The sequence below is a fragment of the Aegilops tauschii genome, chromosome 5, assembly GCF_002575655.3.
Source record: "Aegilops tauschii subsp. strangulata cultivar AL8/78 chromosome 5, Aet v6.0, whole genome shotgun sequence".
Taxonomy (NCBI): domain Eukaryota; kingdom Viridiplantae; phylum Streptophyta; class Magnoliopsida; order Poales; family Poaceae; genus Aegilops; species Aegilops tauschii.
The window spans coordinates 312,050,731-312,068,680 of NC_053039.3; positions in this window are offsets into that span (position 1 = coordinate 312,050,731).

Here is a 17,950-nt window from a genome sequence, read left to right on the forward strand (position 1 = left end):
TTGAAAGGATTGGTAGGTGTAGGATTTTGAGACGAGCATCACTTGAAATTTTTTCCTTAGTATTTCCTCGACCCCCTTTAACAGTACGGTGTTTCCTATGACTCAAGAAAGAGAAAATGAAACTATGAAAACAAAAGTCTTCACGCTTCATGTTCCTCGCATGAAATCCAAGTCTTCATGGTCACACCAATTTCTTCACTTTCAAAGTCTTCAGAAAGTCTTTAGAAATCCAAAGTCTTCAGTCGAAGACATTCATTTTTAGGGGTCGACTTCCTCTGTAAATATCAAACTCCTCATAGACTTATAGACCTGTGTACACTCACAAATGCATTAGTCCCTTAACCTATAAGTCTTCAATACACCAAAATCACTAAGGGGCACTAGATGCACTTACAATCTCCCCCTTTTTGGTGATTGATGACAACATAGGTTAAGTTTTCAACGGGGATAAAACATATGAAGTGTAACTACTGATATTGAGGAATTTGATAGCAAGATATAGAAGAACTCCCCCTGAAGATGTGCATAGTGAGGAATTTGCTTTTGAAGTAATGCACACTTGAAGAGTAGAATCATGGAGATCTCCCCCTATATCTTGTAATTCATGCACGCATTTGACATATAATATGAAGAATTTGAAATGCATGATGAAATATGGTGACCGATGTAATTCAACATGCGTGCATTAACATAAATGAGGAATAAGCATGCAGAATAACACATCAAAAGTATCAGACTACCATAGGGTTTAAGTTTACAACTCGATCCAGCAAAGTCTTCAAAAAGACTGAGAGTTGTAACTTAGCAAAAAATGCCCATATATGTAGACCCGCTTGAAGACTAACTCAAATTTCTCCCCCTTTGTCATCGAATGACCAAAAGGATCGAAAAATGAGGACTAACGCCCCTGACGAATATCATGTTGAGGGAGGAGCGCCAGCGTTGTTGGGGTCGGTTGTTGTAGTAGGGCCTGCTGCAGTGTTGTCCAAATCTTCATGCTCATCCGTGTCGCATGATGAAGAATATGAGCTGGCCACCAAGGAGGGAACTTTGACTTTCTTGAATTTGTTCGCTGGTGGCTGAGACCAGTCAAAGTCCTACTTGAGACCCATTTGCTTCAGATCTTCTTCACCATAAAGATGTGCCAGAACAGCCCAGGTGCGACCGAAGACTTCATGAAGGTAGTGATGGTTTTTCTTCACTGCATTGTGTGTAGCAGTCATGTTGTGAAGAATAGAACCAAACTGACGCTTAACCATTTGTGGTTGCGATCGACCTTCTGGTGAAGACTGAGGAGAAGCTCACGATCAATCATCACCCTTGGAGTTGTGCCTTGAGGATTTTGCTTTGAAGCATTTGCGGCAGAGTTATGAGTGGCAGAATCATCATTGGTGGAGTAGGATGCAGCTTTGCGGAATTGACCATCCAATGGACGGATGCCTTCATCAATAACAGCAGTGTCCTTGCCCTTTTCATCAGCTGACGAAAATGTCCGTTTGAGGACTTCAATGGGGGGCAAGTAGCTGAGATGATTCTGAAAGTCAGCCTTGTAGTTGAGTGAAGACCTTGTTCTGAGGAATCTCATAATCCAAGGAGCGTAAGGCTTCAACTCAAATGGAGATAATGCAACATTGGCCAGAGTCCTCATGAAGAAATCATGGTAGTTGACAGGAACGCCATGAATGATGTTGAAAAGCAGGTTCTTCATGATGCCAACGACTTCTTCATCACTCGAGTCGTGGCCTTTGATTGGACTCAAAGTCTTTGTCAGAATGCGACAGACAGTCAGAGGCACATACTGCAATTCCTTCACGAGGAATTTGGTCCTTGGGGCTTGACCGGGCTTCAGCGGCTTCATCAACACTTGCATGTAGTGATCTGTAAGCTCAGGTTCATGGTATATACAACGAGCACCTTCAAGGGGAGGACTGACAGGCAGGGCATGAAGCAATTCAGAGGCCGGTGCTTTGAAGTGAGTATTTTCTGTCATCCAGTCCAACACCCAAGAGTTCACATCTTCAGCATTTCGTGTGATGTGCAGCGTCGCATAGAACTGAAGAATTAGCTCTTCATTCCAATCAACAATATCAGTGCAGAAGTTGAGCCGTCCAGCATCATGAAGAACACTGAGGACTGGCGTGAAGCAAGGCAGTGATTCCATGTCCACGTGAGGAATATGTGAAGGAAATATGCCCTAGAGGCAATAATAAAGTTATTATTTATTTCCTCATATCATGATAAATGTTTATTATTCATGCTAGAATTGTATTAACCAGAAACATAATACATGTGTGAATACATAGACAAACACAGTGTCACTAGTATGCCTCTACTTGACTAGCTCGTTGACCAAAGATGGTTGAGTTTCCTAGCCATGGACATGAGTTGTCATTTGATTAACGAGGTCACATCATTAGGAGAATGATGTGATTGACCTGACCCATTTCGTTAGCTTAGCACTTGATCGATTAGTTTACTGCTATTGCTTTCTCCATGACTTATACATGTTCCTATGACTATGAGATTATGCAACTCCCGAATACCGGAGGAACACTTTGTGTGCTACCAAACGTCACAACGTAACTGGGTGATTATAAAGGTGCTCTACAGGTGTCTCCGATTGTGTTTGTAGAGTTGGCATAGATCGAGACTAGGATTTGTCACTCCGATTGTCGGAGAGGTATCTCTTGGCCCTCTCGGTAATGCACATCACTATAAGCCTTGGAAGCAATGTGACTAATGAGTTAGTTGCGGGATGATGCATTACGGAACAAGTAAAGAGACTTGCCGGTAACGAGATTGAGCAAGGTATTGAGATACCGACGCTCGACTCTCGGGCAAGTAACATACCGATGACAAAGGGAACAACGTATGTTGTTATGCGGTTTGACCGATAAAAATCTTCGTAGAATCTGTAGGACTCCCCCCTTGGCGCACCCTCCTCCTTGGCCGGCCGCCTCCCCCCTAGCTCCTTTATATACGGGGGCAGGGGGGCACCCCAAGACACAACAATTGATCATTGATCTCTTAGCCGTGTGCGGTGTCCCCCCTCCACCATAATCCACCTCGGTCATATCGTAGCGGTGCTTAGGTGAAGCCCTGCATCGGCAACTTCATCAACACCGTCACCACACCGTCGTGCTGACGAAGCTCTTCCCGAAGCTCTACTAGATCGTGAGTTCGCGGGATGTCACCGAGTTGAACGTGTGCTGAGCACGGAGGTGCCGTATGTTCGGTACTAAGGATCGGTCGATCGTGAAGATGTATGACTACATCAACCGCGTTGTCATAACGCTTCCGCTTACGGTCTATGAGGGTACGTAGACGACACTCTCCCCTCTTGTTGCTATGCATCACCATGATCTTGCGTGTGCGTAGGATTTTTTTTGAAATTACTACGTTCCCCAAACAGTGGCATCCAAGCCAGGTTTATGCGTAGATGTTATATGCACGAGTAGAACACAAGTGAGTTGTGGGCGATACAAGTCATACTGCTTACCAGCATGTCATACTTTGGTTCGGCGGTATTGTTGGATGAAGCAGCCCGGACCGACATTACGCGTACGCTTACGCGAGACTGGTTCTACCGACGTGCTTTGCACACAGGTGGCTGGCGGGTGTCAGTTTCTCCAACTTTAGTTGAACCGAGTGTGACTACGCCCAGTCCTTGAGAAGGTAAAACAACACTAACTTGACGAACTATCATTGTGGTTTTGATGCGTAGGTAAGAACGGTTCTTGCTCAGCCCATAGCAGCCACGTAAAACTTGCAACAACAAATTAGAGGACGTCTAACTTGTTTCTGCAGGGCATTTTGTGATGTGATATGGTCAAGACATGAGGCTATATTTTATTGTATGAGATGATCATGTTTTGTAATAGAGTTATCAGCAACTGGCAGGAGCCATATGGTTGTCGCTTTATTGTATGCAATGCAATCGCCCTGTAATTGCTTTACTTTATCACTAAGTGGTAGCGATAGTCGTAGAAGCAATAGTTTGCGAGACGACAACGATGCTACGATGGATATCAAGGTGTCGCGCCGGTGACGATGGTGATCATGATGGTGCTTTGGAGATGGAGATCGCAGGCACAAGATGATGATGGCCATATCATATCACTTATATTGATTGCATGTGATGTTTATCCTTTATGCATCTTATTCTGCTTTGATTGACGGTAGCATTATAAGATGATCTCTCACCAAATTTCAAGGTACAAGTGTTCTCCCTGAGTATGCACCATTGCCAAAGTTCGTCGTGCCAAGACACCACGTGATGATCAGGTGTGATAAGCTCTACATTCACATACAACGGGTGCAAGCCAGTTTTGCACACGCAGAAATACTCGGGTTAAACTTGACGAGCCTAGCATATGCAGATATGGCCTCGGAACACTGAGACCGGAAGGTCGAACGTGAATCATATAGTAGATATGATCAACATAGTGATGTTCACCTTTGAAAACTACTCCATTTCACGTGATGATCGGTTATGGTTTAGTTGATTTGGATCACGTGATCACTTAGATGATAAGAGAGATGTCTATCTAAGTGGGAGTTCTTAAGTAATATGATTAATTGAACTTCAATTTATCATGAACTTAGCACCTGATAGTATTTTTCTTGTCTATGTTGTTGTAGATAGATGGCCCGTGTTGTTGCTCCATTGAATTTTAATGCGTTCCTTGAGAAAGCAAAGTTGAAAGATGATGGTAGCAATTACATGGACTGGGTCCGTAACTTGAGGATTATCCTCATTGCTGCACAGAAGAATTATGTCCTGGAAGCACCGCTGGGTGCCAGGCCTGCTGCAGATGCAACTGACGACGTTAAGAACGTCTGGCAGAGCAAAGCCGATGACTACTCGATAGTTCAGTGTGCCATGCTTTATGGCTTAGAACCGGGACTTCAACGATGTTTTGAACGTCATGGAGCATATGAGATGTTCCAGGAGTTGAAGTTAATATTTCAAGCAAATGCCCGGATTGAGAGATATGAAGTCTCCCATCAGTTCTACAGCTGCAAGATGGAGGAGAATAGTTCTGTCAGTGAACATATACTCAAAATGTATGGGTATAATAACCACTTGATTCAACTGGGAGTTAATCTTCTGGATGATAGTGTCATTGACAGAATTCTTCAATCACTGCCACCAAGCTACAAGAGCTTCGTGATGAACTATAATATGCAAGGGATGGAGAAGACAATTCCCAAGCTCTTTGCAATGCTAAAGGCTGCGGAGGTAGAAATCAAGAAGGAGCATCAAGTGTTGATGGTCAACAAGACCACCAGTTTCAAGAAAAAGGGTAAAGGGAAGAAGAAGGGGAACTTCAAAAAGAACAACAAACAAGTTGCTGCTCAGGAGAAGAAACCTAAGTCTGGACCTAAGCCTAAGACTAAGTGCTTCTAGTGCAAACAGACTGGTCACTGGAAGCGGAACTGCCCCAAGTATTTGGCGGATAAGAAGGATGGCAAGGTGAACAAAGGTATATGTGATATACATGTTATTGATGTGTACCTTACTAAAGCTCGTAGTAGCACCTGGGTATTTGATACTACTTCTGTTGCTAATATTTGCAACTCAAAACAGGGACTACAGATTGAGCAAAGATTGGCTAAGGACGAGGTGACGATGCGCGTGGGAAATGGTTCCAAAGTCGATGTGATCGCCGTTTGCATGCTACCTCTACATCTACCTTCGGGATTAGTTTTAGACCTGAATAATTGTTATTTGGTGCTAGCGTTGAGCATGAACATTATATCTGGATCTTGTTTAATGCTAAACGTATTTATATGAGTAATATCTTTTATGTCATGCACCCTTGAAGAGTGGTCTATTTTTGTTGAATCTCGATAGTAGTGATACACATATTCATAATGTTGAAGCCAAAAGATGCAGAGTTGATAATGATAGTGCAACTTATTTGTGGCACTGCCGTTTCGGTCATATTGGTGTAAAGCGCATGAAGAAACTCCATACCGATGGACTTTTGGAATCACTTGATTATGAATCACTTGGTACTTGCGGACCATGCTTCATGGGCAAGATGACTAAAACACCGCTCTCCGGAACAATGGAGCGAGCAACAGATTTATTGGAAATCATACATACTGATGTATGTGGTCCGATGAATATTGAGGCTCGCGGCGGGTATCGTTATTTTCTCACCTTCACAGATGATTTGAGCAGATATGGGTATATCTACTTAATGAAACATAAGTCTAAAACATTTGAAAAGTTCAAAGAATTTCAGAGTGAAGTGGAAAATTATCGTAACAAGAAAATAAAGTTTCTACGATCTGATCGTGGAGGAGAATATTTGAGTTACAAGTTTGGTCTACATTTGAAACAATGCGAAATAGTTTCGCAACTCATGCCACCCGGAACACCACAGCGTAATGGTGTGTCCGAACGTCGTAATCGTACTTTACTAGATATGGTGCGATCTATGATGTCTCTTACTGATTTACGGCTATCATTTTGGGGTTATGCTTTAGAAACGGTTGCATTCACGTTAAATAGGGCACCATCGAAATCCGTTGAGACGACGCCTTATGAACTGTGGTTTGGCAAGGAACCAAAGTTGTTGTTTCTTAAAGTTTGGGGCTGTGATGCTTATGTGAAAAAGCTTCAACCTGATAAGCTCGAACCCAAATCAGAGAAATGTGTCTTCATAGGATACCCAAAGGAAACTGTTGGGTACACCTTCTATCACAGATCCGAAGGCAAAACATTCGTTGCCAAGAATGGATCCTTTCTAGAGAAGGAGTTTCTCTCGAAAGAAGTGAGTGGGAGAAAAGTAGAACTTGATGAGGTAACTATACCTGCTCCCTTATTGGAAAGTAGTTCATCACAGAAACCGGTTCCTGTGACATCTACACCAATTAGTGAGGAAGCTAATGATATTGATCATGAAACTTCAGATCAAGTTACTACCAAACCTCGTAGGTCAACCAGAGTAAGATCCGCACCAGAGTGGTATGGTAATCCTGTTCTGGAAGTCATGTTACTTGACCATGGCGAACCTACGAACTATGAAGAAGCGATGGTGAGCCCAGATTCCGCAAAATGGCTTGAGGCCATGAAATCTGAGATGGGATCCATGTATGAGAACAAAGTGTGGACTTTGGTTGACTTGCCCGATGATCGGCAAGCCATAGAGAATAAATGGATCTTCAAGAAGAAGACTGGCGCTGACGATAATGTTACTGTCTACAAAGCTCGACTTGTTGTGAAAGGTTTTCGATAAGTTCAAGGGGTTGACTACGATGATACTTTCTCACCCGTAGCGATGCTTAAGTCTGTCCGAATCATGTTAGCAAATGCCGCATTTTATGTTTATGAAATTTGGCAAATGGATGTCAAAACTGCATTCCTGAATGGATTTCTGGAAGAAGAGTTGTATATGATGCAACCAGAAGGTTTTGTCGATCCAAAGGGTGCTAACAAAGTGTGCAAGCTCCAGCGATCCATGTGCAAGCCTCTCGGAGTTGGAATAAATGTTTTGATAGTGTGATAAAAGCATATGGTTTTATACAGACTTTTGGAGAAGCCTGTATTTACAAGAAAGTGAGTGGGAGCTCTGTAGCGTTTCTAATATTATATGTGGATGACATATTGTTGATTGGAAATGATATAGAATTTCTGGATAGCATAAAAGGATACTTGAATAAGAGTTTTTCAATGAAAGACCTCGGTGAAGCTGCTTATATATTAGGCATCAAGATCTATAGAGATAGATCAAGACGCTTAATTGGACTTTCACAAAGCACATACCTTGATAATGTTTTGAAAAAGTTCAAAATGGATCAAGCAAAGAAAGGGTTCTTGCCTGTGTTACAAGGTGTGAAGTTGAGTCGAACTCAATGCCCGACCACTGCAGAAGATAGAGAGAAAATGAAAAGTGTTCCCTATGCTTCAGACATAGGTTCTATCATGTATTCAATGCTGTGTACCAGACCTGATGTGTACCTTGCTATTAGTTTAGCAGGGAGGTACCAAAGTAATCCAGGAGTGGATCACTGGACCGCGGTCAAGAACACCCTGAGATACCTGAAAAGGACTAAGGATATGTTTCTCGTTTATGGAGGTGAAAAAGAGCTCGTCGTAAATGGTTACGTCGATGCAAGCTTTGACACTGATCCGGACGATTCTAAATCGCAAACCGGATACGTGTTTTTATTGAATGGTGGAGCTATCAGTTGGTGCAGTTCTAAACAAAGCGTCGTGGCAGGATCTACGTGTGAAGCGGAGTACATAGCTGCTTCAGAAGCAGCAAATGAAGGAGTCTGGATGAAGGAGTTCATATCCGATCTAGGTGTCATACCTAGTGCATCGGGTCCAATGAAAATCTTTTGTGACAATACTGGTGCAATTGCCTTGGCAAAGGAATCCAGATTTCACAAGAGGACCAAGCACATCAAGAGACGCTTCAATTCCATCCGGGATCAAGTCCAGGTGGGAGACATAGAGATTTGCAAGATACATACGGATCTGAATGTTGCAGACCCGTTGACTAAGCCTCTTCCACGAGCAAAACATGATCAACACCAAGACTCCATGGGTGTTAGAATCATTACTGTGTAATCTAGATTATTGACTCTAGTGCAAGTGGGAGACTGAAGGAAATATGCCCTAGAGGCAATAATAAAGTTATTATTTATTTCCTCATATCATTATAAATGTTTATTATTCATGCTAGAATTGTATTAACCGGAAACATAATACATGTGTGAATACATGGACAAACATAGTGTCACTAGTATGCCTCTACTTGACTAGCTCGTTGATCAAAGATGGTTGAGTTTCCTAGCCATGGACATGAGTTGTCATTTGATTAACGAGGTCACATCATTAGGAGAATGATGTGATTGACCTGACCCATTTCGTTAGCTTAGCACTTGATCGATTAGTTTACTGCTATTGCTTTCTCCATGACTTATACATGTTCCTATGACTATGAGATTATGCAACTCCCGAATACTAGAGGAACACTTTGTGTGCTACCAAACGTCACAACGTAACTGGGTGATTATAAAGGTGCTCTACAGGTGTCTCTGATGGTGTTTGTAGAGTTGGCATAGATCGAGACTAGGATTTGTCACTCCGATTGTCGGAGAGGTATCTCTTGGCCCTCTCGGTAATGCACATCACTATAAGCCTTGCAAGCAATGTGACTAATGAGTTAGTTGCGGGATGATGCATTATGGAACGAGTAAAGAGACTTGCCGGTAATGAGATTGAGCTAGGTATTGAGATACCGACGATCGAATCTCGGGCAAGTAACATACCGATGACAAAGGGAACAACGTATGTTGTTATGCGGTTTGACCGATTAAGATCTTCGTAGAATATGTAGGAACCAATGTGAGCATCCAGGTTCCGCTATTGGTTATTGACCGGAGACATGTCTCGGTCATGTCTACATAGTTCTCGAACCCGTAGGGTCCGCACGCTTAAAGTTCTGTGACGACCGGTATTATGAGTTTTTGTGTTTTGATGTATTTAAGGTAGTTTGGAGTCTCGTATATGATCACGGACATGACGAGGAGTCTCGAAATGGTCGAGACATAAAGATCGATATATTGGACGACTATGTTCGGACACCGGAAGTGTTTCGGGAGGTTTCAGACATATACCGGAGTACCGGGGGGTTACCAGAACCCCCCGGGAGTGTAATGGGCCTATTGGGCCTTAGTGGAGAAGAGGAGGGGTGGCCAGGGCAGGCCGCGCGCCCCCTCCCCCTCTAGTCTGAATTGGACAAGGAGGGGGGGCGGCGCCCCCTTTCCTTCCTCCTCTCTCCTTCCCTTCCTGCTTCTCCTACTCCTACTAGGAAAGAAGGAGTCCCCTTGGCACGCCCTCTTCCTTGGCCAGCCGCCTCCCCCCTAGCTCCTTTACATACGGGAGCAGGGGGGCACCCCAAGACACAACAATTGATCATTGATCTCTTAGTCGTGTGTGGTGCCCCCTCCACCATAATCCACCTCGGTCATATCGTAGCGGTGCTTAGGTGAAGCCCTACGTCGGTAACTTCATCAACACCATCACCACGCCGTCGTGCTGACGAAGCTCTTCCCCGAAGCTCTACTGGATCATGTGTTCGCGGGACGTCACCGAGCTGAATGTGTGCTGAACGCGGAGGTGCCGTATGTTCGGTACTGAGGATCGGTCGATCGTGAAGACGTACGACTACATCAACCGCGTTGTCATAACGCTTCCGCTTACGGTCTACGAGGGTATGTAGACGACAATCTCCCCTCTCGTTGCTATGCATCACCATGATCTTGCGTGTGCGTAGGATTTTTTTTGAAATTACTACGTTCCCCAACAGTGGCATCCGAGCCAGGTTTATGCGTAGATGTTATATGCACGAGTAAAACACAAGTGAGTTGTGGGCGATACAAGTCATACTGCTTACCAGCATGTCATACTTTGGTTCGGCGGTATTGTTGGATGAAGCAGCCCGGACTGACATTACGCGTACGCTTACGCGAGACTGGTTCTACCGACGTGCTTTGCACACAGGTGGCTGGCGGGTGTCAGTTTCTCCAACTTTAGTTGAACCGAGTGTGACTACGCCCGGTCCTTGAGAAGGTTAAAACAACACTAACTTGACGAACTATCGTTGTGGTTTTGATGCGTAGGTAAGAACGGTTCTTGCTCAGCCCGTAGCAGCCACGTAAAACTTGCAACAACAAAGTAGAGGACGTCTAACTTGTTTTTGCAGGGAATGTTGTGATGTGATATGGTCAAGACATGATGCTATATTTTATTGTATGAGATGATCATGTTTTGTAACAGAGTTATCGGCAACTGGCAGGAGCCATATGGTTGTCGCTTTATTGTATGCAATGCAATCGCCCTGTAATTGCTTTACTTTATCACTAAGCGGTAGCGATAGTCGTAGAAGCAATAGTTGGCGAGACGACAACGATGCTACGATGGAGATCAAGGTGTCGCGCCGGTGACGATGGTGATCATGACGGTGCTTTGGAGATGGACATTGCTGGCACAAGATGATGATGGCCATATCATATCACTTATATTGATTGCATGTGATGTTTATCCTTTATGCATCTTATTCTGCTTTGATTGACGGTAGCATTATAAGATGATCTCTCACTAAATTTCAAGGTACAAGTGTTCTCCCTGAGTATGCACCATTGCCAAAGTTCGTCGTGCCGAGACACCACGTGATGATCGGGTGTGATAAGCTCTACATTCACATACAACGGGTGCAAGCCAGCTTTGCACACGCAGAAATACTCGGGTTAAACTTGACGAGCCTAGCAGATGCAGATATGGCCTCGGAACACTGAGACCGAAAGGTCGAACGTGAATCATATAGTAGATATGATCAACATAGTGATGTTCACCATTGAAAACTACTCCATTTCACGTGATGATCGGTTATGGTTTAGTTGATTTGGATCACGTGATCACTTAGATGATAAGAGAGATGTCTATCTAAGTGGGAGTTCTTAAGTAATATGATTAATTGAACTTAAATTTATCATGAACTTAGTACTTGATAGTATTTTGCTTGTCTATGTTGTTGTAGATAGATGGCCCGTGTTGTTGCTCCGTTGAATTTTAATGCATTCCTTGAGAAAGCAAAGTTGAAAGATGATGGTAGAAATTACACGGACTGGGTCCGTAACTTGAGGATTATCCTCATTGCTGCACAGAAGAATTATGTCCTGGAAGCACCGCTGGGTGCCAGGCCTGCTGCAGATGCAACTGACGATGTTAAGAACATCTGGCAGAGCAAAACCGATGACTACTCGATAGTTCAGTGTGCCATGCTTTACGGCTTAGAATCGGGACTTCAACGACGTTTTGAACGTCATGGAGCATATGAGATGTTCCAGGAGTTGAAGTTAATATTTCAAGCAAATGCCCAGATTGAGAGATATGAAGTCTCCGATAAGTTCTACAGCTGCAAGATTGTAACACCCGGATAATTAGGCTACAGTAAAACTCTGCTAATGATGCCACGTCACCTCTGTTACTGTTGCTACTCACGTGTTATTTCAAAACGTTTCAAATTCAAATTTGAAATTAAGTCAAACGATAAAAGTTTCCAAACCTCAAAACTAAAATGTTCAGAGTGTGCTAAGTAAAGCCTAGGTATTTAAGATGAAGGTACCACACTTTTTCAGGATGCCTAAATATTTTAAAGAGAATTAAAACGGATAGGAAAATAAATAAAAGAAAAGGGACAAAACCAGAAAAACAAAACTAACAAAAATAAAAAAATAAAACAAAGCCCCCCTTGCTGGGCCTCGGCCCCGCTGGCCACTGGACAAGCCAGGCCAGCCCAGCTGGCGCCCCATAACCCCCACTCCCCCCTGTGACCTAGCCACCGACACCCCACTCGCTCCCCCACTCCCCCTCGATTGGATCTGGATCGGGAGGAGCCCGATCCCCTCGCCCCTCCACCCCCGACGCCGACGCCTCGCCACCTCCTGCACGTCGACGCTGCCGCCAGTCGCCGGAGCTCCCTCGCCGGCCTGCTTCCTCCTCCTCGCCGGCCTGCCTCCACTCCGTCCGCGCCGTCTCCGTCCTCCTCCTCACGCACCGCTGCTCGAATCCCTACAGCCCCCGGTGAGGACCACGGTCCTATTCTCTCCTCGCCCCGCGCTCACCATGGCCCCCGCGCCCGCTGGCCGCGTCAAGCGCCCCCAGCGCCTCGCGCCCCTCCTGGCCTCCCCCTGTTTCTCCTCCCTCGCCGCTACCGCCGTTGGCCGCGCCCGGGCTCGCCCCTGGCCGCGCCCGCGAGTCCGCGCGTTCACTGCGCCCCGCGCTCCGGCTCCCATCGCCTCCACTGCTCCGGCCACCTCGGCCATGGCCTCGCCCCTCTCCTGACGTCGCCATTGGCCGTTGGCCGCGCGCGCCCCGCGGCCTGCACCGGCCGCCCGTGCGCCTGCTGGCCTCGCCCGAGGCTGCGCCCTGGCGCCCGTGCCTCGTCCCGGCCATCTGGCTCGACCACGGCCACTCCCCCTCTGGCCCTCTGCCTCGTTTGACGGCTCACCCCTCCGCAGCTGCTCGCCGGCCACCGCTCCGGCCGCCTGGCCGGCGCCGTCGCCACTGGCGCCCCGCATCGCTCTGTTGGGTTGTGCCCATTGCGGCTGCGCCCAGCGCCCATGCCCGTTCGGGCGGCGCCTGCGCTCTGCACCCAGTACCCAGTGCCCGTTAAGGCCCCTAGGGCCTATGACAGATGGGCCCCACGCCCCTGGAACGTTAAAAAATATAAATAATAATAAAAATAAATAAAAGTATTAATTAATTAATTAACTGAATTAATTCTGATTAGATTAACCTAATCACTTAGGTTAGTTAATTAATCTGTTAGTTTAGTTAATGATACGTCTCCAACGTATCTATAACTTTTGATTGCTCCATGCTATATTATCTTCTGTTTTGGACATTAATGGGCATTATTATTCACTTTTATATTATTTTTGGGACTAACCTATTAACCGGAGGCCCAACCCAGAATTGCTGTTTTTTTTGCCTATTTCAGAGTTTCGCAGAAAAAGAATATCAAACGGAGTCCAAATGGAATGAAACCTTCGGGAACGTGATTTTCGGAACGAACATGATCCAGGAGACTTGGACCCTACGTAAAAGAAGCTTCCAGGAAGCCACGAGGTAGGGGGGCGCACCTACCCCCTGGGCGCGCCCTCCACCCTCGTGGGCCCCATGTTGCTCCACCGACGTACTCCTTCCTCCTATATATACCTACGTACCCCCAAACGATCAGATACGGAGCCAAAAATCTAATTCCACCGCCGCAACCTTCTGTACCCATGAGATCCCATCTTGGGGCCTGTTCCGGAGCTCCGTCGGAAGGGGCATCGATCACGGAGGGCTTCTACATCAACACCATAGCCTCTCCGATGAAGTGTGAGTAGTTTACCTCAGACCTTCGGGTCCATAGTTATTAGCTAGATGGCTTCTTCTCTCTTTTTGGATCTCAATACAATGTTCTCCCCCTCTCTTGTGGAGATCTATTCGATGTAATCTTCTTTTGTGGTGTGTTTGTTGAGACCTATGAATTGTGGGTTTATGATCAAGTTTATCTATGAACAATATTTGAATCTTTTGAATTCTTTTATGTATGATTGGTTATCTTTGCAAGTCTCTTCGAATTATCAGTTTGGTTTGGCCTACTAGATTGATCTTTCTTGCAATGGGAGAAGTGCTTAGCTTTGAGTTCAATCTTGCGGTGTCCTTTCCCAATGACAGTAGGGGCAGCAAGGCACGTATTGTATTGTTGCCATCGAGGATAACAAGATGGGGTTTTTATCATATCGCATGAATTTATCCCTCTACATCATGCCATCTTGCTTAAGGCGTTACTATGTTCTTATGAACTTAATACTCTAGATGCATGCTGGATAGCGGTCGATGTGTGGAGTAATAGTAGTAGATGCAGGCAGGAGTCGGTCTACTTGTCCCGGACGTGATGCCTATATACATGATCATACCTGGATATTCTCATAACTATGCTTAGTTCTGTCAATTGCTCAACAGTAATTTGATCACCCACCATAAAATACTATGCTCTTGAGAGAAGCCACTAGTGAAACCTATGGCCCCCGGGTCTATATTCATCATATTAATCTTCCAACACTTAGTTATTTCCATTGCTTTTTACTTTGCTTTTATTTTACTTTGCATCTTTATCATAAAAATACCAAAAATATTATCTTATCATATCTATCAGATCTCATTCTCGCAAGTGACCGTGTAGGGATTGACAACCCCTTATCGCGTTGGTTGCGAGGATTTATTTGTTTGTGTAGGTGCGAGGGACTCGCGCGTAGCCTCCTACTAGATTGATACCTTGGTTCTCAAAAACTGAGGGAAATACTTACGCTACTTTGCTGCATCACCCTTTCCTCTTCAAGGGAAAACCAACGCAGTGCTCAAGAGGTAGCAAGAAGGATTTCTGGCGCCGTTGCCGGGGAGGTCTACGCAAAAGTCAACATACCAAGTACCCATCACAAACCCTTATCTCCCGCATTACATTATTTGCCATTTGCCTCTCGTTTTCCTCTCCCCCACTTCACCCTTGCCGTTCTATTTGCCCTCTCTTTTCCGTTCGTCTTTTCGTTTGCCTTGATGTCTTATTTGTCTCGTTTGTACGTTTGGTTGAAATAGTTGAGTATTTATTCCTAAACAGAGAAGATAATATCTATGGATCCTCATCCGCTTGCCAATCTTTTTAAGATATCCAATTATGTTGAACCAATTCCTAGTGATTTGGATGCACTAGATTATCTTTATAAGGTATTGCTTGAAATCCGTGAATCTGAAAATTGTGATGAAGTGCTTTATGAAGTGATTCACGATAGATCTTTGAATAAAAAGCATGATTGCAATGATTTTATTATAAATTCTATTGATGTAAATTATGCTAATAATATGCAAAACCCTAAGCTTGGGGATGCTAGTTTTGCTAGGTCCACTACCTATTGCAATAATCATGATTGGGGAGATTCTTCTTATGATCTTGAAAATTTATTTAAGCCCCATGATGAATATAAGATTGATAATAGTGTTTGTAATAATATTGAAAGTGGGTTTGGAAGAGTTTCAACTTTAGATCCCACATATTTGGATAATATTCAATCTTATGAAATTTTTGATAAAAGTGGGCTTTGGAGAAATCATGACTTTAGTTAATGATAATCCCACTATTTTGGAAGAGTGTCAACTTCGCATACATGTGGATCATGTTGAGAATATGTTATGTGATAGCTATATTGTTGAACTTTCTTATGATCCTACATGTAATTATTATGAGAGAGGAAAATATGGTTATAGAAATTTTCATGTTACTAAATTACCTCTCGTTATGTTGAGATTGCTATTGTTCCTTTCCGCTTCCTTGCATATGCTAGTTTTTGCTTGCTATGATAATTTGTTTTTCTATAAGATGCCTATGCATAGGAAGTATGTTATACTTAGATGTGTTTGTCACGTGTTTTATGATGCTCTCTTTGTGCTTCAATTCTTGTCTTTCATGTGAGCATCATTAAAATTATCAATGCCTAGCTAAAAGGCTTTAAAGAAAAGCGCTTGTTGGGAGACAACCCAATATTTTTCCTTGCTGTTATTCAATAAATTTTTGTTCTAGCCTCTGTTTAGATTTGTTTTTATGTTTTAATTAGTGTTTGTGCCAAGTTAAACCTATATGATCTTCCTGGATGATAGTTATTTGATCTTGCAGAAAATTCCAGAAACTTTCTGTTCACGAAAATAATTGTTAAAAATCACGAGAACGTGATAAAATATTGATTCCAATTGCTGCTGATCAATAAACAAATTGTCTGGGTCGTCCTATTTTGGCTGATATTTTGGAGTTCCAGAAGTTTGCGTTAGTTACAGATTACTACAGACTGTTCTGTTTTTGACAGATTCTGTTTTTCGTGTGTTGTTTGCTTATTTTGATGATTCTATGGCTGGTAAAAGAGTTTATAAACCATAGAGAAGTTGGAATACAGTAGGTTTAACACCAATATAAATAAAGAATGAATTCATTACAGTACCTTGAAGTGGTCTTTTGTTTTCTTTCGCTAACGGAGCTCACGAGATTTTCTGCTGAGTTTTGTGTTGTGAAGTTTTCAAGTTTTGGGTGAAAGATTTGATGAATTATGGAACAAGGAGTGGAAAGAGCCTAAGCTTGGGTATGCCCATGGAACCCCCAAGATAATCTAAGGACACCAAAAAGCCAAATCTTGGGGATGCCCCGGAAGGCATCCCCTCTTTCGTCTACTTCCATCGGTAACTTTAGTTGGAGCTATATTTTTATTCACCACATGATATGTGTTTTGCTTGGAGCGTCTTGTATGATTTGAGTCTTAATTTGTTAGTTTGCCACAATCATCCTTGCTGTACACACCTTTTTGAGAGAGACACACATGATTCGGAAATTATTAGAATACTCTATGTGCTTCACTTATATCTTTTGAGTTATATAGTTTTTGCTCTAGTACTTCACTTATATCTTTTAGAGCACGGTGGTGGATTTGTTTTGTAGAAACTTTTGATCTCTCATGCTTCACTTAGATTATTTTGAGAGTCTTAAATAGCATGGTAATTTGCTTAAATAATCCTAATATGCTAGGTATTCAAGATTAGTAAAAACTTTCTTATGAGTGTGTTGAATACTAAGAGAAGTTCGATGCTTGATGATTGTTTTGAGATATGGAGGTAGTGATATTAAAGTTGTGCTAGTTGAGTAGTTGTGAATTTGAGGAATACTTGTGTTGAAGTTTGCAAGTCCCATAGCATGCACGTATGGTAAATGTTATGTAACAAATTTGAAACATGAGGTGTTCTTTGATTGTCCTCCTTATGAGTGGCGGTCGGGGAAGAGCGATGGTCTTTTCCTACCAATCTATCCCCCTAGGAGCATGCGCGTAGTGCTTTGTTTTTGATGACTTGTAGATTTTTGCAATAAGTAAGTGAGTTCTTTATGACTAATGTTGAGTCCATGGATTATACGCACCCTCACCTTTCCATCATTGCTAGCCTCTTCGGTACCGTGCATTGCCCTTTCTCACATTGAGAGTTGGTGCAAACTTCGCCGGTGCATCCAAACCCCGTGATATGTTACGCTCTTTCACACATAAACCTCCTTATATCTTCCTCAAAACAGCCACCATACCTACCTATTATGGCATTTCCATAGCCATTCCGAGATATATTGCCATGCAACTTTCCACCATTCCATTTATCATGACACGTTCATCATTGTCATATTGCTTAGCATGATCATGTAGTTGACATAGTATTTGTGGGAAAGCCACCGTTCATAATTCTTTCATACATGTCACTCTTGGTTCATTGCATATCCTGGTACACCACCAGAGGCATTCATATAGAGTCATACTTTGTTCTAGTATCGAGTTGTAATCATTGAGTTGTAAATAAATA